General features: G+C 36.6%; 1 protein-coding gene across 3 annotated transcripts in view; it reads right to left on the reverse strand.

The window, feature by feature from the left end:
• smpd3 (sphingomyelin phosphodiesterase 3) overlaps positions 1-26,505 on the reverse strand; it is a 118,364-nt gene extending 91,859 nt beyond the window's left edge. For 2 of the 3 annotated variants that reach the window (XR_009821321.1, XM_062022414.1), the window contains exon 1: positions 25,224-25,411. The gene's annotated coding sequence lies outside the window, so the exon portion shown is untranslated. Of the gene's footprint in view, positions 1-25,223; positions 25,412-26,445 lie in introns of those variants that run through there. The other variant, XM_062022415.1, reaches the window with a different exon arrangement.
• Between the last annotated feature and the right edge of the window lie 1,201 nt (positions 26,506-27,706).

A 27,706-nucleotide genomic window follows, 5' to 3' on the forward strand; every position in this document is an offset into this window, starting at 1 on the left:
CAATTTTAAGTCAGTAATTTCCAAAAGTTATCTCACCTTCTGACACACTAACTTAATGTGTTGCCTTCATTATAACACTTATATAAGGCTTTTAACTTTTTGCGGCTCCAGACAGATTATTTTTTTGTATTTTTGGTCCAATATGGCTCTTTGAACATGTTGGGTTGCCGACCCCTGGGTTAGCACGTCCTTTTTTGACACAAAAATCCCTTATTTTGTAGGAAATGTTCCATATTTGGACGTGCAAATGTTACTTATTGAATGTGCATGTTCCAGTACGAGGACGAGGATGTGGCGTAAGGTGGAAATGAGGTTAACAGACATCCAGATGCCATTTTAACCCCGGCACTAATTACTGTGCGGCCCCTTCCTCCCTCCTCCTCCTCCACTAAAACACACGTTTACTGAGGTTAGTACACGCTCCATGCAGTAATGAAAGACCGCGTGCAGTACTGCACTCTGACTGTGTGGTCCTTCCAATACTATAGTATGACGTCGAAGAAACATTCACCACATCTGACACAGCCCCAGATGGCACTATTTGTTTTTGTACTTCATACAGAGTGGTAAAAGGCTGTAGTATTTAAACTTGCGTATGCTACATGTTCTGTCCGTGCTGCCTGGCAACAAGAACGAGGTCATATACGCAGCAAAATGCAGTGTACATGAGCGAAAATAGACTAGATCATGTTGGAGTGTGTAACAGTAAATGTTTACTATGATTGTTTACGTAAACGTACGTTAGTGTATATATATTAATGTTATCTTATCATATGGTTTTCTACACCAAAATTCACACCTACAACTTCCACATTTTTCACCCGATTCAAGCCGTTCCAACTTCAAACTGTTCAGCCAATTCGGGAATCGCAGGCTTTCCCTTGACAAATTCCCAAAATTACCATATTTCCCAGAATTCCAGGTTTTCCGGGACATTTTTCCCATTCAAAACGTCCACCATTTCCACATTTTTCAACCAATTGAACAAATTCCACCATTCTGGAAATTCAAACTTTAATTTTTACAAGTTAAAAAAAATTCCAGAATTTTCCAGAATTCCTGCTTTTGCGAATCCCTATTTCCACCCTTTTTTCTGGCACACATTTTTCAACGCATTTCAATCGTTCCACCGTCAAAACATTCCTCTCAATCAGGACAAAAAACAAAGTTGTTTTTTGAACTGGAAAAATTCCCGGTTTTCCCGAAATTCCATGAATTTTGTAATACCATTTTACCATTTTCAAAAAAAATCCTGCTTTTCTGGAAATTCCCAATTTTTTCTGAAATTCCCATTCAAATCAATGGGACATTCTTCAAAGTTGCACAATTCCCACATTTTTCATCTGATTCAAACTGTTCCAACTTCAAAATATTCATCATGTTTGGGAATTGTGTGCTCTACTTCAACAATTCTAAATAAAATCCAGGATTTCCCATAATTCCTTTTTTTTTGCATTTTCCCTATTCAGAATGAATTGGTCATTTTTCAAACTTCCACAATGTCCACATTTTTCAACCCATTCAAACCATTCCACCTTCAACACATTTAACGTATCGTAGACATTCAAACTAAAATTTTTCCACATTCATTAAATTTCCAGGAATTTGTGTTTTTTGTTCTAACCCTATTTCCAACCTTTTTCGTTTGACTACTCCTTTTTCTTTTTTCATCCCATTTTAACTGTTCCACTGTCAAAAATGTTTTCTTAGTCATGACAAAAAAACAAGTTAGTTTAGGAACTACAAACATTCCCGGTTTTCCCGAAATTCCAGGAATTTCTCAATTAAAAACTGTTACTAATTCAACATTTCTTGACCGATTTAAACAATTCCAACACCAACCAATTTAGCTCATTCAGGACATTCATGCTCCAATTCATTTAAAAATAAATCCTGCTTTTCCTAAAATTCCTAAATTTCCAGGAAGTTCCCATTGAAATGAATGGGACATTTTTCCGTGCTGCACAATTCCGACCTTTTTCAACCTATTCAAACCATTCCAACATCGACACATTCCACTCATCCTTCCCACTTTCACACTTTTCCAAGTTCCAAACCAAATTCCGGTTTTCCTGGAAATTCAAACTCTTCACATTCAAACAAATTTAACATTCAAACCATTTCAACATTCCCCTACGTCCCATTAGCATTTCAGTTCAGCCTCAGCTTTTCAACATTCAAACCATTCCAACATTCAAACTATTCTTACATTCATACTACAGTCTGTCAGCATTTCAGTTCAACTTCAGCATTGGAGCATTCACATGCAATTCTTTCAGGAATTGCTTCATCTAGTTAGGTGATATCATTCATCTTTGTTAAAAGTTGTTCGTATATTTGGAGAGTTTGTGTTTTTTTTTCTTTATTGTACTGCAGAATCTTGGATGAGAACCCCAAAGATAAGTCATGGTCACTAAGCATGTTACCAAGGCAACAAAGCAATGTCTTAAAAAGAAGCATATTAAGATCCTGTTAAAGTCAAACATCCTCAAACCTCTTTGTGAATTTTAGAGCTGAACGTTGCCAAGGGACGGTCTCCAAACCTTTGATATTTGGAGTGCATCTGTAAAGAGGAGTGGACCAAACACATCCTGTCTGCAACCCTGCTGACCAACTAGAAGGAACCACAATACACTACTGCAGTGGTCACCAACCTTTTCCAGACCAAGATCCCTGGTCTCAGTTATAAACCAAAGCTAGATCTACCCAAAAGTTTGGACACACCTTCTCCTCATTCAATGCGTTTTCTTTATTTTCATGACTATTTACATTGTAGATTGTCACTGAAGGCATCAAAACTATGAATGAACACATATGGAGTTATGTACTTAACAAAAAAAAGTGAAATAACGGAAAACATGTTTTGTATTCTACTTTCTTCAAAATAGCCACACCTTGCTCTGATTACTGCTTTGCACACTCTTGGCATTCTCTCCATGAGCTTCACACCTATGAAGTGAAAACCATTTCAGGTGAGCACCTCTTGAAGCTCATCGAGAGAATGCCAAGAGTGTGCGAAAAAGTAGTCAGAGCAAAGGGTGGCTATTTTGAAGAAACTAGAACAGGGGTCACCAACCTTTTTGAAACCAAGGGCTACTTCTTGGGTACTGATTAATGCGAAGGGCTACCAGTTAGATACACACTTAAATAAATTGCCGGAAGTAGCCAATTTGCTCAATTTACCTTTAACTCTGTTATTATTAATAATTAATGATATTTATCTTTGTGGAAACACTGATCATCTTAATGATTTCTCACAATAAATATATATAGAAACAGATAAATATCAATATGCAACACTTTATTTTTATATTTTCTCTAAGTGCACATTTTTCAAATTGAACATTTTCAAATGATCACTTCTAAGACAGTCTTGTGAAATCACAATATCCCATTTTAACTAGCTAGCCACTAACATTTTTTAACAAATCATGAATTACTTTGCACCATGTTTGTACAAATAATAACTCATGTAAAATACAAAAGTAAACTCTCAAATGTTTAAATCATGTCACACTTTGAACTGGACACCAAATCTGTTATCTGTTTCTTTGTCAGTTAGTGGGAAGCCTGGCATTGCATGCTGTTAACTAGTGTGTTGTACTCTGGTGTGTAACTTGACACTGCAACTCTGAGTGAGTCTTGCAGATGTGCATCAGTGAGGCGTGTTCTGTGTTTGTTCTTGATGAAGTTCATGTCAGAAAAGGCTGATTCACAAAGATAAGATTTTTCCTCATTGTTTGGGGAACCTTCTTAATCTTTTGGACATATTTTCACAGCAATCTGGCCTTAAGCGTAATTATGATAAATGTAAAATGTTAAGGATCGGAAATCTAAAGGGAACGTCCTTTCGAATGGAATGCAAAGTGCCTGTTTTGTGGAGAGATGGACCAGTTAACATACTTGGTGTTGTTGTCCCAGAAAATCTGGAAGATCTAGGCTCAGTAAATTATAATAATCGACTAAGAAAGCTGGACAAAATTATGCAATTATGGAAAGGGAAATCCCTAACCTTGTATGGTAAAATGTCTATTGCCAACTCGTTAATTATTCCTCAATTTATTTATTAGTTTTTGTCATTACCAGCTCCATCACAAAACTTTTTTAAGATTTATGAGCGGAGGGTCTTCGATTTTGTCTGGAACAGCAAACCAGAAAAGATTAAAAGAAAGGTTTTGTACAAAGAGTATGAATATGGGGGCCTGAAACTTCTCAACCTTGAAGCTATGTGTCTGTCTTTAAAAGCATCAATTGTTCCAAAGATGTATTTAAACATTGAGTGGTACACAAATGTCCTGTTGGACAAAAAACATGTACTGTATCAAAAGAAATTGTATCCTTTTTTACAAGTGATCCCCTCCCAGAGAGTCTGCTGGGAAACATGGCGGGGTTCATAAAGGAAACAATCCACTCATAGTGGTGTTTTCAATTTTATGTGCCAGAAAAAAGAGACGATATTTTGCAGCAGTTAATATGGATGAACTCTAATATTGTAATAGATGGAAAGCCTTTCTTTTGGAAAAATATGTTTGAAAGAGGAATCATTTTTGTCAATGATATTATCAATGAGAATGGTAAAATTATGAAGTATGATGAATTTAGAGCTATGTATGGTGATGCTTGCTCAAGCTTTTCATTTTATCAACTAACTGGAGTAATTGGGAAAAGATGGAAACAAATAATTAATTATGGAACTACTAAATTATTAGTTTGTAAACCTCTAATAAGAAATTCTAGTTGGCAAAAAGGAACTAAAATAAATAGAAAAATATATAATTTTTATTTAATAAAGAAATCTTTGAAGGCTGCCTCATACAACACAAATGGAAAATGGGAGGACTTTTTTGACTGCCCGTTGCCATGGGATGCCATATTCAAACTAATCTATAAAACCACTATCGATGTGCAAAATCGTTATTTTCAAATTAAAATTATTTATAACTTCTTACCCACAGGGAAAATGTTAAAATTATGGAATATGACAGAGTCAGATGATTGCCGATTTTGTTGTCAGGAGCCTGAATCCACCCTGCATTTGTTTTGGTATTGTCATATTGTGTCTTTGTTTTGGGTGGAAGTTCAAAAAATGTGTTTAAGGATTGGTTTGCTTATGAAGCTTAATGTGGTTTCTGTTATTTTAGGAGAGTTCATTGACAATCATGATTTAGTCAATTTAATTATAGTACTCGGTAAAATGTTTATTTTTAAGGCCAAAAACAGATATTCACTTAGTATTACTTTCTTTAAAACATTTATTCAGTATTTTCTAACTTTACAAAGTTACATGGTTGAAAACAATAATGATGCCAAAAAACATTAAAAAAAAGATGAGAAGTCCTCAAAGGCTTATTTTGAAAGTATAATTATGTTTATAGATTATATGATATCTGTTGTTGTGTTCCCTAATTTGAGTGACCTGGACATAATCTGGACTGTACATAAATGCTTATTTTGAAAATGTAATTTTGTTTATAAATTATATGCAATCTGTTGTGTTCCCTAATTTTTTTCTGTGTACATGAATGAAGGTGTGTGTTGCTGAGTCCGACTTGGACATTATCTGGACTGGGCCTGGTTTAAAAAACCCTTTAAACAAATCTAATTTCATTGACAACCTGGTCTGTTGAAGATAAGGCCCTTTTTTAAAAAATAAAATAAAACAAGATAAATAAAAAAAAAACATTTTCTTGGATAAAAAAGAAAGTAAAACAATATAAAAATAAATATATAAAAAATAGTAATTAATGAAAATGTTAGTGGACCAGCAGCCTATACAATCATGTGTGCTTCAGGGACTGTGTCCCTTGCAGATGTGTTGTCTATGTTGTGGGAACGAGAATATTGGTAGCAGAAAGAAATAACCCCTTTTGTGTGAGTGGGTGTGGATGAGTGTGCATGGGGGAGGTTGTTTGGGTTGATGCACTGATTGAAAGTGTATCTTGTGTTTTTTCTATGTAGATTTAATTTAAAAAAAAAAAAAAAAAAAAAAAATTTTTTTTTTAAATTTATTTATTTTTTTTAATTTTTTTTTATTTTTTAGAACAGGCCCGCGGGCGACTCATCTGGTCCTTACGGGCGACCTGGTGCCCGCGGGCACCGCGTTGGTGACCCCTGAACTAGAATATAAAACATGTTTTCAGTTATTTCACCTTTTTTTGTTAAAGGCCTACTGACACGAAATGTTTTTATTTAAACGGGGATAGCAGATCCATTCTATGTGTCATACCTGATCATTTCGCGATATTGCCATATTTTTGCTGAAAGGATTTAGTAGAGAACATCGACGATAAAGTTTGCAACTTTTGGTCGCTGATAAAAAAAAGCCTTGCCTGTACCGGAAGTAGCGTGACGTCACAGGTTGAAGGGCTCCTCACAATTCCCCATTGTTTACACCAGCAGCGAGAGCGATTCGGACCGAGAAAGCGACGATTACCCCATTAATTTGAGCGAGGATGAAAGATTCGTGGATGAGGAACGTGAGAGTGAAGGACTAGAGCGCAGTGCAGGACGTATCTTTTTTCGCTCTGACCGTAACTTAGGTACAAGGACTCATTGGATTCCGCACTTTCTCCTTTTTCTATTGTGGATCACGGATTTGTATTTTAAACCACCTCGGATACTATATCCTCCTGAAAATGAGAGTCGAGAACGCGAAATGGACATTCACAGTGACTTTTATCTCCACGACAATACATCGGCGAAGCACTTTAGCTACGGAGCTAACGTGATAGCATCGGGCTTAACTGCAGATAGAAACAAAAGAAATAAACCCCTGACTGGAAGGATAGACATAAAATCAACAATACTATTAAACCATGGACCTGTAACTACACGGTTAATGCTTTCCAGCCTGGCGAAGCTTAACAATGCTGTTGCTAACGACGCCATTGAAGCTAACTTAGCTACGGGACCTCACAGAGCTATGCTAAAAACATTAGCTATCCACTTACGCCAGCCAGCCCTCATCTGCTCATCAACACCCGTGCTCACCTGCGTTCCAGCGATCGACGGAGCGACGAAGGATCATCGATGCGGTCGGCGGCTAGCGTCGGATAGCGCGTCTGCTTCCAAGTCAAAGTCCTCCTGGTTGTGTTGCTGCAGCCAGCCGCTAATACCTACAGCTTTCTTCTTTGCAGTCTTCATTGTTCATTAAACAAATTGCAAAAGATTCACCAACACAGATGTCCATAATACTGTGGAATTTTGCGATGAACACAGAGCTGTTTGTATTGAGATACAATGGTGTCCAAATACTTCCGTTTCAACCATTGACGTCACGCGCATACGTCATCATACATAGACGTTTTTAACCGGAAGTTTCGCGGGAAATTTAAAATTGCACTTTATAAGTTAACCCGGCCGTATTGGCATGTGTTGCAATGTTAAGATTTCATCATTGATATATAAACTATCAGACTGCGTGGTCGGTAGTAGTGGGTTTCAGTAGGCCTTTAAGTACATAACTGCACATGTGTTCATTCATAGTTTTGATGCCTTCAGTGACAATCTAAAATGTAAATAGTCATGAAAATAAAGAAAACACATTGAATGAGAGGGTGGTCCAAACTTTTGGCCTGTAATATATATATATATATATATATATATATATATATATATATATATATATATATATATATATATATATATATATATATATATATATATATATATATATATATATATATATATATATATATATATATATATATATATATATATATATATATATATATATATATATATAATTTGTATTTATATGATTTTTTTGTTGTTGTTTTTGCTTCTTAAATACAAAGCTTTGTGCCATTATTTTTGGCTGAGGTCAACATTTTTGGCTTTTTCTCATTTCTTGCTGTTTTCCTAATTTTTGCCGGTGTTTTTTGTATTGAGCCTGGGGCCAATGACAAACGAGTTACTGGTCCCGCACAGATGGCCCCTGTGCCACGTTTTGTGCACCCCGGCTGTAGAAGCCAGAGGTGGGACCAAGTCATTGCTTTGCAAGTCACAAGTAAGTCTCAAGTCTTTGCCCTCAAGTCTCGAGTCAAGTCCCGAGTCAAGACAGGCAAGTCCCGAGTCAAGACAGGCAAGTCCCGAGTCAAGTCCAAAGTCAAGACTGGAAAGTCTCAAGTCAAGTCACAAGTCCTGCATTTTGAGTTTCGAGTCCTTTCAAGTCCTTTTAACCACAGACTAATATTTTTACACAGATTGTGTATGCTTTTAAAACGCTGTATTTATTTATTAAAACAAGTGCATTTGAAATTGCAAGAAAAAAAATAGTGCTGACATTGCAATTCATAACAGCACTATTAACAGTAATTTTAATAGTTTAAACAATTTTAAACATTTAACTCATTCCTTTACAGAATAAACACATTTGCAAAAACAAACATTAACATACTATTGGTTGTATTTTATGAAAATAATATTACCACAGAGTTGAGAAGGAGCAAAGATCTTCAATATTTGTATGTGAAAATCACAAATAAATCTTCTGGGGGAGGATGACGCCCCTAAAGGGGTTTGGTTTACAAACTTTCAGCCCCACCTAAAACAAAATTTACCAGCCGCCACTGATTATGATGCATTCTCATTTTAGGCAAAATATAAGCCAATACTTTCTTAACAGTATAATTGTAACCAGGAATAAGTCTTCAAGTAACAATATTCAAATACTAACATTGTTGGGTAAAACAGCATTTGGTTTTATTCTGAATGTAGTGAAACAAATTGGTGGTTTTAGCTGATATAAAGACTTTCAGGTGTTTATATATGTTTAAGTATTTGGCAGACGCTTTTATCCAAAGCGACATACATAAAAAATACATACATAACAATCACTGTAAACATGATCATTTAAGGGAAGAATGTAATACAAAATATCAATACAAAGTGTCTAGACAGAATAAACTCTCTGCTGCTGCAGCAACAGAGATACAGTCTATAAGATTTATAGATATCTAATGTATTCATACATTGTTTATGTAGGATATACGCATGTATATATAACCTAATCATATTGTTTCTTCAATTTAAAAATAGCTTACCGTTTTTTCCCCCTTCTCTGGGATTATATTCCCAGTTTTGATCTCGGACGTCTGGTCACTTATAGCGTATAAGAATATTATATTACTGTTAAGCAAACTATGAATAATAAAACTTGCCAAAACATGTGTCCGTTATCATAGCTACACGTATGACAAAAAACCGCGTGAAAATCAGTGGTATTCAGTGAGGTAAAATGAATTAAATGCGCTGACAGTTCATTGCTCCTGACAAATGAATTGCACTGAGTGGAGCGGATCACCACTCCAAGATGGCGGCCCCGCGTCTCGTCTGCGCCAGTAGGCAGTAGCGCTCGATGCTGCGTACCCTTATAAGATGTCTATGGTTATAACGTTAGCAGTGAGTTTACAGCCTCACTGATTTAACTACACAGCAAATAAAAGTCATGTTACTTAGCCAATAAACGTTATCTTACATTCAAAACTTACCCTTCTTTGGGCAACTTCAAATGTCGAACGAAGTTGGAAGTTGTTGCGTCTCCGTCTGTAATATTCGAACTGCATGATTTGCATACGCAATTCGTTTTTTGTTGACCAAGTCGTAGTTTTTATACCCGAACGAAACCAACTTTGGCATAATTGTTTCTCTCTGCCGCATTGTTTGACAACTCTTGTTCGGTGGTTGTCCTGCAATTTGATTGGATGAATGCTGTGTGATGAAAACAACGTATAACTAATTTGATTGGCTGTTGTACTGACAGCACACCAGCTGACAGGCAGCACACACGCTGATAGACAGACAGACACGTAGAAAATGAAAGATACGGAGCGCTCCCAAATAACTTTTTAAGCTTTGGGTTTTGGGGAAAGTAGCAAGTCATGTCAAGTCAAAAGGCTCAAGTCCAAGTGAAGTCACAAGTCATTGATGTTAAAGTCTAAGTCGAGTTGCAAGTCTCTTTACATTTTGTCAAGTCGAGTCTAAAGTCATCAAATTCATGACTCGAGTCTGACTCGAGTCCAAGTCATGTGACTCGAGTCCACACCTCTGGTAGAAGCTAACAGTTTATGACCACTATAGTCTTGGTGCCTAGTATATTTTTTTCATCCTATGGTCACATATGGGACGCGAGTCACATGGTTGTCTTACATCAGAACCGACTAGTAGTAAAATCAGCTGTTAACTTGGCAAGGTTATCTGTGACAAAAGAGGGGATACACAGGGAAGTCCCTCATTATCAGCCACCTGATTTCGTCATATATTACTGTCTTTGTACAGGTCAATGTTTAGTTCAACACAAAATCAAGGAGCAATGTTCCAGGACTATTATTTGGCTCGTTAGTTCCTGTTGCAGACGAGCGAGGATGGGCGTGGGCTCGTGGTTGAGTTGTTTGATGTTGGATGTTACAAAATGTCCGATGCACTGCTACAGTCGGCCTTAATGCATTGTTGCAGCTCGATGATTTAGTCCAGGCCTGGGCAATTATTTTGACTCGGGGGGCCAAATTTAGAGAAAAAATTGTGTCTGGGGGCCGGTATATCTGATTTTTAGGAACACTATGCAAGACTTCACAATAATGTCTGATTGAATGCTAAAAACTTTATGACAGACCGCCTACATCTGATATATCACTAAGCTTTAGAACTTTGTTGTACAAATCTCCTTCCGCGTCTGTCCCTGACACCCGCATTTCATGCTGGCCGCTCTGGAAACACTCTGTGGAAACGCTCCCCACCCACACTGCTTGGTGCCTCGTCTGAGCTGCCGTAACTTAGATTACCATAGTAACTAATTAGATTACCATAGTAGATTTTACATGTAAACAAACTGTTGTGCCACAGTCCACACTATGGTGAGTTCAAGAACCGCCGAAATTAGTAGGACAAAACGATGTTCACCAAATACTCTCATCAGTGAAGCATACACACAAACATATTAAGCAGTGGGCTTTCTAACAATTGAGAAGGTTTGTGTCATGTTTGTCCTCAAACAAAAAACATACTAAAACAAAAACAAATATTTTTCTCCCATCTTTTTCCATTTTCAATCCTTTTTAAAAAATGCTCCAGGGAGCCACTAGGGTGGCACTAAAGAGCTGCATGCGGCTCGAGAGCCACGGGTTGCTGACCCCCGGTTTAACCTTTCACCACTTTTACCACAGTATGACTACGCACATTCAGGTATGGGATACAACTAGGTTCAGATCTACATCCTACCCCTAGCCCGATCGTTCATCCAGTCCCATTTCAGTCCCGTGCGATTTGTACACCTTCTGGGTGACTACATGCAAAGTCATGTAACGCCCTGCCACCTTTAGCTCAGCTCTCCCGTGCTGACACACCCTCCCGATTCAGGTGCATCTATCGAACCACGTCTAACTAATATCACACTACTAGCTAACTGTTGTGAGGCTTGCATTAGATAGTGTTGTATATTTGTTGGTCGTGTGATGGGTGATGAGCCAAGAAGACACCAACGAGGAATCGTCGAACAAAAGCTTTATTTTTTTCAGCGAGCCTCAGACTGGAACTGTGGCTTCCAGGAGAAAGAATATGGGCCTGATTACTCTTATGCTGTACTCTCGGACCACTGTTCTTAAATACCCTTTACACTAAGACCCCCACTCTTTGTAACTCTAGCCTTGGAGCTGGCCAGTCTGGACAAAGCCCAATTTGTTGCTTGGCCAGTCAACCTATTTCTCCTGATCGTTTTGAGTTGGGTGACTTCCGACCCCTATCTTCTACTCCTACTTGTGAGGGCTCCCACCAGATGTTGCTAATGTCTTTACACTCCCTCTTAAAATCAAAACCTGCATTCCTGTAGGATTTCCTGGGGGGCGAAGGCCACCACTCTCTGGACGAGCTGTGATGGACTTCTGCACCCGAAGCTATCTAAGGGCATATTTCTTTAATAGGATAATCCTTGAGAAGTATTGCGGAAAGAGATTATTCTAGATTGTACCTAATGTCATGACTGGTTTTATTGATTTTTGACTATTTTATTGATTATGGGACAAGCAGTAGAAAATGGATGGATGGTACTTTTATGTCACTTATTGTTTGTCACTTATTGTTTGTCTTTGGTACACTAATGTGTATATTTTAGGCCATTGGTTCTTTGTTTTATTTGTGCAAAAAAAAAAAAAAAAAAAAAAAAATATATATATATATATATATATATATATATATATATATATATATATATATATATATATATATATATATATATATATATATATATACACTACCGTTCGAAAGTTTGGGGTCACATTCAAATGTCCTTATTTTTGAAGGAAAAGCACTGTACTTTTCAATGAAGATAACTTTAAACTAGTCTTAACTTTAAAGAAATACACTCTATACATTTCTAGTGTGGTAAATGACTATTCTAGCTGCAAATGTCTGGTTTTTGGTGCAATATCTACATAGGTGTATAGAGGCCCATTTCCAGCAACTATCACTCCAGTGTTCTAATGGTACAATGTGTTTGCTCATTGGCTCAGAAGGCTAATTGATGATTAGAAAACCCTTGTGCAATCATGTTCACACATCTGAAAACAGTTTAGCTCGTTACAGAAGCTGCAAAACTGACCTTCCTTTGAGCAGATTGAGTTTCTGGAGCATCACATTTGTGGGGTCAATTAAACGCTCAAAATGGCCAGAAAAACAGAACTTTCATCTGAAACTCGACAGTCAATTCTTGTTCTTAGAAATGAAGGCTATTCCACAAAATTGTTTGGGTGACCCCAAACTTTTGAACGGTAGTGTATATATTTATCTTTTTATCTTTGGTATGAACATTATTGTGTAAACTCGAAGTTATTATTATTTTTATATTTTTTGATTCTTTGCTTTTGCTATTTTTGTATTACAACATTTTATTATTGATCATGCTGTACTGCATTGTAATCTTTTGTTTTGTGATTGTGTGATGTTTTTTGCCTGAACCCCAGGAAGAATAGTCTCCACTGCGGTGTAGACTAATGGGGATCCTTAATATACTAAATTAAACTAAACTAAACTAAACTCTAAAGGATTCTGTGACCAAATAAAAACACATGCTAGTTCACAATCATAAATGGTACACGGTATAATTCACCACAATAGCATTTGGGACACTTAACTACTACTAGACTACTAGTAAATTGTTTTTTTTACTACTACACAGTGCATGTACTGCTGCTATTACAGTATAGTGCAGTTAAACTATATGACAGTATCCAGAGTACAGTCTGCAAGAAAAACAGTAAAGTTTATTTAGCAAACACTGAGTTTCACAGCAGTGTGACGTCGGCAGTGTGCCTTGACATCCACTCTATTCTGACTCCGGGGGTGTATCCAATTCACTTCTCATTCCTGGCATGTGTTCCACATCAATCAGCCGTGGGTGCTGTCTTCACGCAGAGTCTAAAATGCTCAATCACACACAGAGACCCTCACCTGGTTTTTCCCGTGAGCCAACATAGTGGGTTTTTCTTTATCTAAGGCCAAAATAAGGCAAAAGTAGGCTTTTGAGATGTTAAAGGGCTGAAGATTTGGATTCAACCTGGTAGAAAATGTACAAAACCCAAAACCAGTGAAATTGGCACGTTGTGTAAATCATATATAAAAACCCATCTAAGATGGACTGATGCAAAGTGGAAAAGTGTTCTGTGGTCGGAGGTGTCCACATTTCAAATTGTTTTTGGCAACTGTGTACGTCGTGTCCTCCGGAACAAAGAGGAAAAGAACCATTCAGATTGTTCTAGGTGCAAAGTTCAAAAGCCAGCATCTGTGATGGTATGGGGGTGTGTTAGTGCCCAAGGCATGGGTAACTTACACATCTGTGAAGGCACCATTAATGCTGAAAGGTACATACAGGTTATCAAGCAACGTTACCATGGACGCCCCTGCTTATTTCAGCAAGACAATGCCAAGCCACGTGTTACAACAGCGTGGCTTCATAGTAAAAGAGTGTGGGTACTAGACTGGCCTGCCTGTAGTCCAGACCTGTCTCCCATTGAAAATGTGTGGTGCATTATGAAGCGTAAAATACCACAACGGAGACCCCCGGACTGTTGAACAACTTAAGCTGTACATCAAGCAAGAATGGGAAAGAATTGCACCTGAAAAGCTTCCAAAATTGGTCTCCTCAGTTCCCAAACGTTTACTGAGTGTTGTTAAAAGGAAAGGCCATGTAACACAGTGGTAAAAATGCCCCTGTGCCAACTTTTTTGCAATGTGTTGCTGCCATTAAATTCTTAGTTAATGATTATTTGCAAAAAAAAAATAAAGTTTCTCAGTTCGAACATTAAATATCTTGTCTTTGCAGTCTATTCAATTGAATATAAGTTGAGAAGGATTTTCAAATCATTGTGTTCTGTTTTTATTTACCATTTACACAACATGCCAACGTTTTGTACACCTTGATGTCAGAATCATTTATTTATATTGGTCAGGTGTGCATATTTATTGCAACAAATATTGTTTTAGTACTGAATATGGCGGCCATCATGAGTTTTAAGTGGCCTGCGTACTTTTTGAAAGGAGTAGTGTCTAATGAGTATCTATGTCAATTTTGGTGCTTGTATCACCATTCGAGCGATTCCTCTGAAATATAATGTAATCTGCTGCGCTAAATAGGCACACTTAAGATATGGTCACAAATTAGACAACAAACAACATCCAAACACCTCCATTAAGGTTTTATATACTTAATGTAAGTATATACAGTATGTAATGTAGTAACAGGCACATTTATAACAACGTTTAATAATTACATATTTTGATCATTTTAAGCATACGCAGCGCATTAATTTCAAAAACGCATCACAACAATTGCTTCTTTTTAAAACAACATTACTGATTATTACTCACTGCAGACTTTATGAAAGCCAAAATATAATAAAACTTCACTTACTCTACAATGTCTGCGGTCATTAAAGACGCCAACTGCTAGGATGTTCATATTTTCCAATTTAGATGAAGAATGTCTAATAATCCTCGCAAAGAAAAGTGGGGTGGAATCAAACGTCTTTTCAGGTCGTTCTCGCCATTTTCGAGTCTAATTTGACTGTCAAAGTGTACCAACTTGTCGGATTACATCCTCAGCCTTCTTCTATCCAAGTGAGAGGCATGATTTATGATCTATAATAAATTTCCAGGCAGCAAAGGAAGCGAGGAAACAGCAGACCACTCGATGATGTAAACCGAGGCACACACGGTAGTGATTACGGCGCCACTACAAATAGTTTGTCTGTGTTAGCGCTTATAATAACAATATCACTAATACTTGGTTGATATTCAAGTCACAAAATGTAAATGGAGTATTGATGGCGCTTTTTGAATGTTTTTTATTGGAATTTATAGACTGATTAGAGGACCTCCCATTGGTGTTGTTGTAAGCATACTTTTATTTACATATATTTTCTGAGTTACAATACATAAAAAAAAATAAAAATATCCGTCACGTCTTTCATAATGATTGTGAACGATAGGCAACATTTCCAAAAAAGTGCATTTTCCTTTAAATTTTAGTTATTGTCTACTGTTGCCTTTGTTTTGATCAAACAATTGTATGTAAAGGAAAATAATAAACTAGTTTAAATACTGTGTTGCTATTTTTAAACCGTCAATAACAATCGGTATCGAAATCGGCAGCATAAAACGTCTCTAATTTCGTTGAATTTGATGATTGTCATACTTCGGATTAAAAATATGTGTGATGTTAAAACGAAGGACTGGGAAACTTAGTAATGTAGTTAGTGGTCACATTGATACCGTTTTATAACGATCCTTAATTTTTCATGTTTAGCTCTGGAGTTTTCTCATTTTGAAATATATCTAAATATTAGGAAATAATGAGGACATGGAGAAAAGATGTTGTATACCTACCGTAGTTTATATGAACAGAAGACAGCAGTCAGACTAGAGGTTTTTAAAGAGGGTTAGACATACAGTAGGCAGGACACACACACACACACACACACACACACACACACACACACACACACACACACACACACACACACACACACACACACACACACACACACACACACACACACACACACACACACACACACACACACACACACACACACACACACACACACACACGCTTTCCAAATATAAACCACAATGGCAGATTAACTCAACCAAACCTAAATCCTCCTGGCTTGTCTTTATTGGAGGTAAACCAGAGATGGAACATAATCCCTTAATGTTCACATTCTGTCATCTTTTACATTCTCAATATATCTACTTTTTTTTACACTTTTCAAAGTGTAAAATAAAACTTAATTTTCTAACCCTTCAAATTTGTTTGCACAGTACACTTTTGAAAAAAAAAAGAAAAACGTGCATATTTTCTTTGCTCTAGTTTTTCATGTTTAATTCGAATCTCTCCTATATGATATTATATTTCAAATCCATAGTGCAAGTTCTCCTATATACAAGAGTATCACACATTCCCAGCCTTCTTGGCCATGCCTTCATGCAAGGAAGGATTCTTCTGAGAGTCAGGTCAGGTGACTTTGGAGGTTCTGATGTTCTTCTTAACCAGGACCTGATGGTCAGCACATTAGGATCCTGATGCATCCTTAAACCTCCTTGTTGCCACGCGACAGCCTTGGATCATTCAGTATTCGGAGAGTATCTGTAAAGAGGAGTGGACCAAAATCACTCCTGTGATGTCTGCAACCCTGCTGATTCACTACGAAAAACTACAATAACACTACTACCAGTTCTACAACAACAAGAAACTACAAGTACAAAACTCAAGAAAGTACAAGTACACTAATACAAGTGCTACAATTAACTATAAGTACACTATTCACAAACAAGGATGGGGCGAGGGTCACCAGTTTGTGAACAAAAGCGTGAGCAAATTGTCCAACAGTTTAAGAACAACATTTCTGAACCAGCTATTGCAAGGAATTTAGGGATTTCACCATCTACGGTCTGTAATATCATCAAAAGGTTCAGAGAATCTGGAGAAATCACTGCACGTCAGCGATGATATTACGGACCTTCGATCCCTCAGGCGGCACTGCATCAAAAAGCGACATCAGTGTGTAAAGGATATCACATGGGCTTAGGAACACTTCGCACACTATGCAAAGCCAATGCCATTTATCAACAACACCCAGAAATGCAGCTGGCTTCGCTGGGCCCGAGCTCATCTAAGATGGACTGATGCAAAGTAGATAAGTGTTCTGTGGTCTGGCGAGTCCACATTTCAAATTGTTTTTGGAATCTGTGGACGTCGTGTCCTCCGGACCAAAGAGACCAGCTCGCCTGCTGAAAAAGTGTGGGCACCCCTGTTCTAAAACATATCTTTCCACTTTAAAGTGTTTCTTCTGGCCTGTTATGTATTCATAATGTGTAAAAACTTAAAAAAAAGAGTTTGGAAATAATTCCTTTTAAAAGCGCTCATAAATGTCCTGTTTCACCGAAGGCAAGATGCAACTAAAATGTAACAAATATTCAAATATCACATAATATATGAATAGCAGATTTCTGTTAACGCCGCAGGAAAAAAATGTCCTCAGGAAATGAACTTTTCAACATCGACTGATGCTATTGATTAGCCTAGCAGCCAGCAGACTGGAATAACATTCAATTCATGCTGAATGTCACCTCCCAGTGCGTGATGGTGGTCGGGGGGAGGGGGGGGGGGGGTCACGATCATGTCTTTATGCAGCGTTGGCGACTCTTTTGCAATCGCTCATCCACAATTACACATTTCCACAATAGAATGACTCAAAATAATCCAAAGTCAATTGAATGAATGTAATACAGAGAGGACATGTGATTTCTAATAAAGACAGAAAAATACTATTTAGTTTAAAACAAAAAAGAAAAATGTTGTATATACTGAAACTATATTTCTGTTGTCAAACATAAAATATTAAAGTACAAGTGCACAATTTACAATAAATATGTTTATTTTGTACAACAGAATTTCTTGAGGTAATCCTCTATGTCATACATTATGGTGTGTGTGTGTGTGTGTGTGTGTGTGTGTGTGTGTGTGTGTGTGTGTTGACCTTGTCTAGGCTGCCTCATACTGTGAGTCATTACAAGACAACATGATGTAATACGACAATGTATTTGCAAAAACACCACAACAAAACACACAATAAGTCCATCCTAAAGGGGGGATTTTCAAATTTTGAAGCTCATCGAGAGAATGCCAAGAGTGTGCAAAAAAGTAATCAGAGCAAAGGGTGGCTATTTTGAAGAAACTAGAATGTAAAACATGTTTTCAGTTATTTCACCTTTGTTTGTTAAGTACATAACTCCACATGTGTTCATTCATAGTTGTGATGCCTTCAGTGACAATAGTCATGAAAATAAAGAAAGCGCATTGAAATGAGGAGAAGGTGTGTCCAAACTTTTGACCTGTACTGTACATTTGAGTCGCAATTTTTATTTCTTTGGATTCTAAATCAATTCATAATTGTAAAGAATCGATAAAAATCTTTAAAAAAAATATTTTTTTATTTTTTGTAAATATGTATATATATATATATATGCATATATATATATATATGCATATATATATATTGTATGTGTGTATATATATATATATATATATATATATATATATATATATATATATATATATATATATATATATATATATATATATATATATATATATATATATATATATATATATATATTAGAGCTGTGAATCTTTGGGTGTCCCACGATTTGATTCAATATCGATTCTTGGGGTCACAATTCGATTCAAAATGTATTTTTTTTCAATTCAACACAATTCTCGATTCAAAAACGATTTTTTTCCCGATTCAAAATGATTCTCTATTCATTCAATACATAGGATTTCAGCAGGATCTACCCCAGTCTGCTGACATGCAAGCAGAGTAGTAGATTTTCGTAGAAAGCTTTTATAATTGTAAAGGACAATGTTTTATCAACTGATTGCAATAATGTAAATTTGTTTTAACTATTAAATGAACCAAAAATATGACTTATTTTATCTTTGTGAAAATATTGGACACAGTGTAGATAGATAGATAGTACTTTATTGATTCCTTCAGGAAAGTTACCTCAGGAAAATAAAAAAATAAAAAATAAATAAAAATTGATTTTTAAAAAATGAGAATCAATTCTGAATCGCACAATGTGAGAATCGCGATTCGAATTCGAATCGATTTTTTCCCACACCCCTAATATATACTGTATATATATATATATATATATACTGTATATATATATATATTTTTTTCTTTCCACACCCCTAATATATATATATATATATATATATATATATATATATATATATATATATATATATATATATATATATATATATATATATATATATATATATATATATATATATATATATATATGGGGCGGCGTGGCGAAGTTGGTAGAGTGGCCGTGCCAGCAATCGGAGGGTTGCTGGTTACTGGGGTTCAATCCCCACCTTCTACCATCCTAGTCACATCCGTCGTGTCCTTGGGCAAGACACTTCACCCTTGCTCCTGATGGCTGCTGGTTAGCGCCTTGCATGGCAGCTCCCGCCATCAGTGTGTGAATGTGTGTGTGAATGGGTGAATGTGGAAATAGTGTCAAAGCGCTTTGAGTACCTTGAAGCTAGAAAAGCGCTATACAAGTATAACCCATTTATTTATATACACAGTATATATATACAGTATGCCATATCCGTGCTTACCCTCTGTGTGTAAAAGTCTTACATCAGCATCCAAGTGGATCTTTTGTAATCTATTTTAAAAATGTTTTATATCCAAGAATCGGTTTGAATCCAGAATCCTGTTGAATCCCGAAATGATTCTGAATCAAATTGTCTCAATATGCGTGTGTTCAGGTGTTGGTAAATGTTATTTTTTTTAGAATAAAATACAGCCCTAAAAAAAATCTATATTTTAATGTAAAATTTAACAAGTGAGATGATAATAAAAAAGTGCTATCTAATTGTTATATTTTCTTTTCTTACACTTCTGGGTATAATTTTGGTTTCGTAGTCAGGCAGTAGTCTTTGCAATTAAGTCAGTGTTTTTTGACCCAATTCTTGTTCATTGCGCTATGAGCGCCTCTCAGAGGAACGTGAAATAATATCTGTTTCTCAGCTCAGGTCTGTTGTTTCAAGCTGGCTTCTTTTTTTATTTTTTTTTAAAATTAATCAGTCCAACAAAATAAAACCCAATAACACCATAATAATACAATTTCAATTCCAAAACCAAACCCGGCCCAGCAACATTCAGCAACAGAGCAATTGAGAGGACACACAAACATGACACAAAACAATCCAAAAGTAGTCAAACAAAAATGAATAATATCAACAACAGTATCGATATTAATAAGAATTCCAACATAGCAATGATTAGAAATCTGGCTTCTTGTCTGCTCTTGCTTGTTCCTACTCGGTGTGTAACATGTTTATCATTTAGTTTTAGGTAATATGATTTGATAATAGGGCTGCAACTAACGATTAATTTGATAATCGATTAATCTGTCGATTATTACTTCGATTAATAATCGGATAAAAGAGACAAACTATCTACTTTCTATCCTATCCAGTATTTTATTGAAAACAAAACCAGCATACTGGCACCATACTTGTTTTGATTATTGTTTCTCAGCTGTTTGTAAATGTTGCAGTTTATAAATAAAGAAATAAAAAAAAATAAAAAATAAAAAAAAACTCTGCGCATGCGCATAGCATAGATCCAACGAATTGATGACTAAATTAATCGGCAACTATTTTAATAATCGATTTTAATTGATTTAATCGATTAGTTGTTGCAGCCCTATTTGATAATAATGAGTCTTTATCCAAGACTTGCATAAAACAGTTCAAATACAAGCATGCAATGTCTGTGTACTCACTGCAGTGTGCTGACCAGATGTGGCCTTAAGTAGGCCAACTGACGAGCGGATCAGGGTGACGATCCTATAAAATAGCTAATCCCACACTGTCTGATCTGCTCTGTGCTGAAACTGACACACAGCATGTCAGCGTCTCCGTCAACGTCGGACTCGAACTCAGAGTCATTGGATGTTGACATGATGCTCGATACTAAGAATATGCATTTAGTAGAAACCGTGGGACTGGCTGACTGACCTCAACATGAGCGGTTGTCGACATAACTGGAACTGTACATTTCTCTCACATTTATATGGATTTTTGTCATAGGGAGAATGGCTGATGATAAAATGATTTTGCTTCCTCCAGTTAAACATATTTTGAGTTATAAATCTGTGTTTTCATTAGTCATACTTGTCATCGTTGTATGTCTGGAATAAAATAACAATAAGTATGTTTTCTGGTGGCTGATCATCTAAATAAATACATCACATTTTGCGTGAATAAGCGCATGTAGAATGTCAGTTAATGAATGACAGACAGGGCGCTTCATATGAAATCTTACCACAGACGTATTCCAAGCCCCTTCCTGCTACATCACTGATAAGAATATAATGTATTTTCTGGACTATAAGGCGCACCTAAAATCCTTTCATTTTCTCAAAACTCTACAGTGCGCCTTATAACCCGGTGCGCCTAATGTACGGAATAATATTGGTTGTGCTTACCGACCTCAAAGCTCTTTTATTTGGTACATTGTGAAATAATAAGTGTGACCAGTAGATGGCAGTCACACACAAGAGATATGTGCAGACTGCAATATGATGGCAGTCACACATAACAGATACGTGTGGACTGCAATATGACTCAAGTAAACAACACCAATATTTTACATGTTCCATTGAAAATATAGAACATTACACATGGCGCTCAAAAATCTATCAACATGTTTTAGTACGACTTTGGTAAGCTATGAAGCCGCACCGCTTGATGGATTGTACTGTGCTTCAATCCATCAAGCTTACGAGTATTATTATGGTGTGTGTATAAGGTAAGACATATTATCTGGCGTTTTGTTTCGCAATATTATGCAAAAGCAACTTTTCTTACCTTCTGGTACCTGCTGATCTGTATTTGGGATCTGCATAAGTCCTGTAAATGTGCGCGTGTCCGCCTTTGTAGTCTGTGGCGACACCGTAGTCGATAAGCTTATTCTTTTTCTCTATCTTCTTGTTATGTGACATTCATCCTCCGCTGTTGCCATTTCTAATATAAAGTAGTGTAAAGTTCTTACTTATATCTGTCAGTAAACTCGCCATGAAAGCGCTAAAACATACCGGTGTAGTGAGTTTACATTATTCACCCAAGGAACTTTAGTTATTAGAGAGTTCCGGTCGGACGGTTTTTCACGGGACACATTTCCGGCCTTATTGTTGTTTCCGGATGAGGAGATGCTGCTCCGTTATTGATTGAAGTAAAGTCTGAATGTCATTAAAACAGTTAGCTCCATCTTTTGACACTTCTTCCACACCCGTCCTTGCACGCTACACCGCTACAACAAAGATGACGGGGAGAAGACGCTGCCGAAGGTGAGCCACGTAAATAAGCGACTGTCAGAAAGTGGCTTGAAGATGATCTGTAAAACATAATCTATGCAACATTTTGACCAAAGAACCACTATTACATGTTAGACCACAAGGAAGTGTTTTACATTTAGAAAAAATATAAATCTGCTCCGGCCCGGCTGCACCAAATGATAATATAAATACATTTAATAAAGTCAAATACAAATAAGGCAACAAGAGAAGCATCCTACACTTCTCTTTTGTAAAATAAATCTGAACAGCCGACGTGGGCATCTACATCAACTATATGGTTTGCCAGGGACAAAAAAAAAGAAGAAAAAAAAAGAGGAGTGGACTAAAACACATCCTGTCTGCAACCCTGCTGACCAACTAGAAGAAACCACGATACACTACTGCAGTGGTCACCAACCTTTTCCAGCCCAAGATCCCTGGTCTCAGTCATAAACCAAAGCTAGATCTACCCCTGCGTCAACTGTGTTTTATATATATATATCCATCCATTTTCTACCGCTTATTCCCTTCGGGGTCGCGAGGATATATATATATATATAATATGACCCCTTTAATACGCCCTATAATCCGGTGCGCCTTTTGCATGAAAACAAACCTGACTAGACCCGCTCATCGGCAGTGCACTTTATAATCCGGTGCGCCCTATTGTCCAGTAATAGCAAATTCACCTACATGTTCTTACTGTGGCACACAACGTTAGTGCTGGTCTTGTAAGGCAGACTTATAACTTTTAAAAGACCTTTGTCGTATATACAAAGAACAAAAAAAAAGAAAACTTATCTTTTACAATCGATTCTAGGAAATTATGAATCGATTTAGAATCCCAACAAATAAGAAATGCCATTTGTTTGTTTTAATCGACTTTTTCAGCAAACCTTCCAAATATGGACTTTTGCAAGTCAGCAAAAGATACACATTTGCTGTCTTTGTCGGAATTTAGTTCTGATTTAAATATTTAATATTTGGCATGCAAGTAATGTCTATTTTTCACAATTGTAATGTGTTCATTATTTATATTGGGTCGCTCTTTGATGGCCAGAATTTGCGACAAATGTCGTTATGGCTTGTGCAGCCCTTTGAGACACTTGTGATTAAGGGCTATATATAAAAACTTTTATTGATTGATTGATAAAAACTCTAATAAAGTAATTATTGAACAATTTATTTCCCGCAAACATTTTTATTAAGTACAAAACATCAAAATAGATTCAAGTATATAGGTATGAAAATTGTTTCACATAATAAAAAAAAGTGGTAAGGTTCTCTTTAGGGGCACCATCACCCTGTCCTTATTTGTTGATAATATTAATAAAGAGTAGAAAGATGGTGACTTAACCAGCAGGAAAGGAAAGTTTATTGCTCTTAAAGCAGGGGTGTCCAAACTTTTTCCACTGAGGGCCGCACAAGGAAAAATTAAAGAATGTAGGGGCCATTTTGATATTTTTCCTTTTTAAACCGTAACAAAATATATGGATTTTTAAATGTATTTTACATTTAGGGGTCCCGGGGGCCATAAAGGGTCTCAGTCATTAAAATGTTAAAAATAAGTCAAATTATTATTTTTTTTTATTTAACGCTTACAGTAAATCTCTATATCAACTTCAAGTTGATATAAAGTAATACAAAAAAATGTTTTATGGCTTTTATGTCAAAAACAACTTTGTTTTTTATAGTAAAACTGAAATATGCAGTATCTAGTCATTAGAGCCCTAAAAGATCAATAATGCATTGATTTAAATGATTTAATATCTTTGAGTAATCACAGTGAAAAGATAAATAAAATACCACTAAATATATTTGGGATCCAAAAGGTGCCCCACTCATAAAGTCATACGTTTTTATTAGGTTTTTCATTTACTTTCAACACTTAAGTTAGGAGCTCAACTTCAGATATATCTGTCGATTTGACGTTTGAACTATTATTTTGTTTGTTTTATGCTCTTTTGTCAAATAAAACGTTGATGTTTTTATATGGCAACTACACAACATATGCAATATTTACCACATAAAACATTTTAAAGTGAAATATTTGAAGTAATTGGAGCCTTGAAAATAATTCATTATAACATGGATTTTTTGGCATTATTTTTTTTTTTGAGCAATGGCAAAAAAATAAAAATAAAGAAAGACAAAAGAAAAAAAAAACAGCCTGCATGGCAGCTTTGTGTCAACATTGCAACTTTTTCTCGTTAGATTTCACCTCATTCATTTTTATTTTTGCAATAGCATTTCCAGAATGAGTGGCGGGCCGGTAAACAATTAGCTGGGGGCCGCAAATGGCCCCCGGGCCGCACTTTGGACACCCCTGTCTTAAAGTATAGTAAATTAAATGGATTATATTTAATAGTTAAAAGTTTTTTAAAAAATCAAGATGACTTGTGAATTTACATGTGGAAAAACACCAACTAGTAACTGAGGCGTAAGTCAATAAAAGGCTAAGAAGTTGGAATGAAAAATAGAGTTATTTTCATTCCTTTCGCAGACGAATCGTGCAAATATGAGTCAAATGTGGGAAAACCTGGCGGGTCTGCAGGTTTAGGCGCGGCCTCAGAGGTTCCACACACGCACGAACGCACGCGCGCGCACACACACACACACACACACACACACACACACACACACACACACACACACACACACACACACACACACACACACACACACACACACACACACACACACAAAACGAGTCAGCTTGTCGGGAATGCATCGATTCCATGGACAATCCAGCATCTCCATGCAAAATGGAGCATTACTGTTGTAGCAGAAGAGAAGCGACTTACCAGTCAAACATGTCTCCCGCTGCTTGCTGAGCTCCGGCGCAGCCGCGGTGGGTGAGCCTGAGGGGATCCCGCCTTCCAGCACCCGCCAACGGTAAAAGCCAAGTCAGCAGCGGCGGAGGAAGCGAGACTGAAGCGGGCGAGAAAAGGCGAGGAGAGTTTTTCTCTTCAGCACCACAGCGTAGAACAGCTCTCGGTGACGTCATCGCATAACCCTGCCAACAGGCCACGCCCACTCGTAAGCGCCTCTCGGGAAGAGAAATAGGGCCTGGCGATACAGCAAATCCTGCTCTCGATCCCATATTACTGGATTGAAATACAGATTTAGAGTGGCCAATACCGATACGGCTACCGATGTCCTTTTTTTTTTATTTATTTTTTAATAATAATCAATCCAACAAAATAATACACAATAATACTACAAAAATACAATTCCAATTCCAAAACCAAACCAGCAACATTTAGAATAGCAATCAACAGAGCAATTGAGAGGACACACAAACATGACACAAAACAATCCAAAAGTAGCCAAACAAAAAATGAATAATATCAACAACAGTATCAATATAAATAAGAATTCCAACATAACAGTGATTAGAAATCCCTCATTGACATCATCATCACAGCCATTTGTAAAAAAAATAAAATAAAAACATTTAAAAAAAAAGAACAATATTGCCACAGTGGCTGTGGCAATATTAAATATTGGACATGGTGTCCAATATTTTCCACAAAGATAAAATAAGTCATATTTTAATAGTTAAAACTAATTTAAATAATGGATCCCATATTCCAATATGTGACTCATTATTATCTAAACTAAATGCAGTTGTTTCTACTGATATCATCTCCATAGTCAGTATGAGACAGATAAAATATTACTGTTTAAACATATTTGTGAAAAATACTAAATAAGAAAATGTAACAATATCAACTCCATTTTATGATGAGTCTTTTTTAGTGTACACAATGATTTCATCAACACAAATCTGTCAAGACTTGGACTTTGGCGTCATTTGTTCTCCCGTGGTGCAAATGATGTGGACCATACGTGGCGTGAAGGTGGGTACGTGATTTAATAATGACTACAAAAAGAAATAAACAGAAAGCACGCACAAGGCAGAAGTACAAAAACTTGGCTAATGAAACAAAACTTGCACAAAAGGCAGAAACTATGAACAATGAAACAAAAACACTAACTGTGGCATTAATAAACAAAACGTACTTGGCATGGAACTATGGTGGCAGGAATATCATGGGTAGCATGGATGGATAGATAGAGAATGTCACCAGGACGAACAACAGAAACAGACAGGCTTAAATAGGGACATGATGAGTGAAAACAGGTGCGTGACTCAAAACGTGAAACAGGTGCGTGACATGACACGTGAAACAGGTGCGTGACATGACAGGTGAAAACTAATGGGTTGCTATGGTGACAAAACAAACAAAAGTGCACAAAGAGTCCAAAAACAAAACCGAACATGACTAAAACAAAACATGATCACACAGACATGACAAAATCCAATAGTACAGAATATTTAAGGGACATTCACCAAATCGGTGCCATTTGTGGCCCCAGGAATAACATGTATAAAAGTTGCAATAAAATATATTTTTTAATAACTTAAATTGTTGATGTGATTGTACATTTCATCAAAAAGATGAACTTAAACTAACTTGGACACTGGAAAAGTAACATTGTCTGTCTGTCCTTGCTTCCTAAAAAAAGACTTTACCATGAAACGTAATCATTTAAATGTTTTATAAATGTTTAGTTTTTTTTCACATTTGTATTACGTCTCATCACAACTATACTTTCACAATATTATCTTAAAAAACAACAAACATGTAGTCAAAATGTACACTTTAGCAGTGAAGCGGTGTTTTCACTCAGACCTCTTCTGAAAAATGTGGAATATTGCGGAATATTATATGACGCGGCAGCGTGCCTCGGTTGACAGAGCGGTCGTGTCAGCAACTTGAGGGTTCCAAGTTCGATCCCGCCATCCTAGTAACTGTCGTTGTGTCCTTTGGCAAGATACTTTACCCACCTGCTTAAATAATGGGTTTCACTATGTAAAGTGCTTTCAGTCACTAGAGAAAAGTGCTATATAAAAATGTAATTCAATTAATTAAAGTTATATGGACCACAGGAAGTCAATAAATCCATCAAAGTTTACTAATGTAGGCCTTAATCACAAATGTCTCAAAGGGCTGCACAAACCACAACTCAGATCCCACATCAGGGCAAGAAAAAACTCAACCCAATGGGAACAACGAGAGACCCTGGAAGGGACCGCAGATGTGCTAATTGTGTCGTATTACAAAATCAGTGTAGGCCAGACCTGGGCAAATTAAGGCCCGGGGGGCGCATGCGGTCCGTTAAACTGTTCAATCTGGCTCGCCGGACGTTCCCAAAACATTTTTTTTTAGATCTTTAAGATGGGAACTGTAGCTGCCATTATGATGTGCAGTGATGTTTT

This window comes from Entelurus aequoreus, linkage group LG16 (genome assembly GCF_033978785.1).
Source record: "Entelurus aequoreus isolate RoL-2023_Sb linkage group LG16, RoL_Eaeq_v1.1, whole genome shotgun sequence".
NCBI classification, from domain to species: domain Eukaryota; kingdom Metazoa; phylum Chordata; class Actinopteri; order Syngnathiformes; family Syngnathidae; genus Entelurus; species Entelurus aequoreus.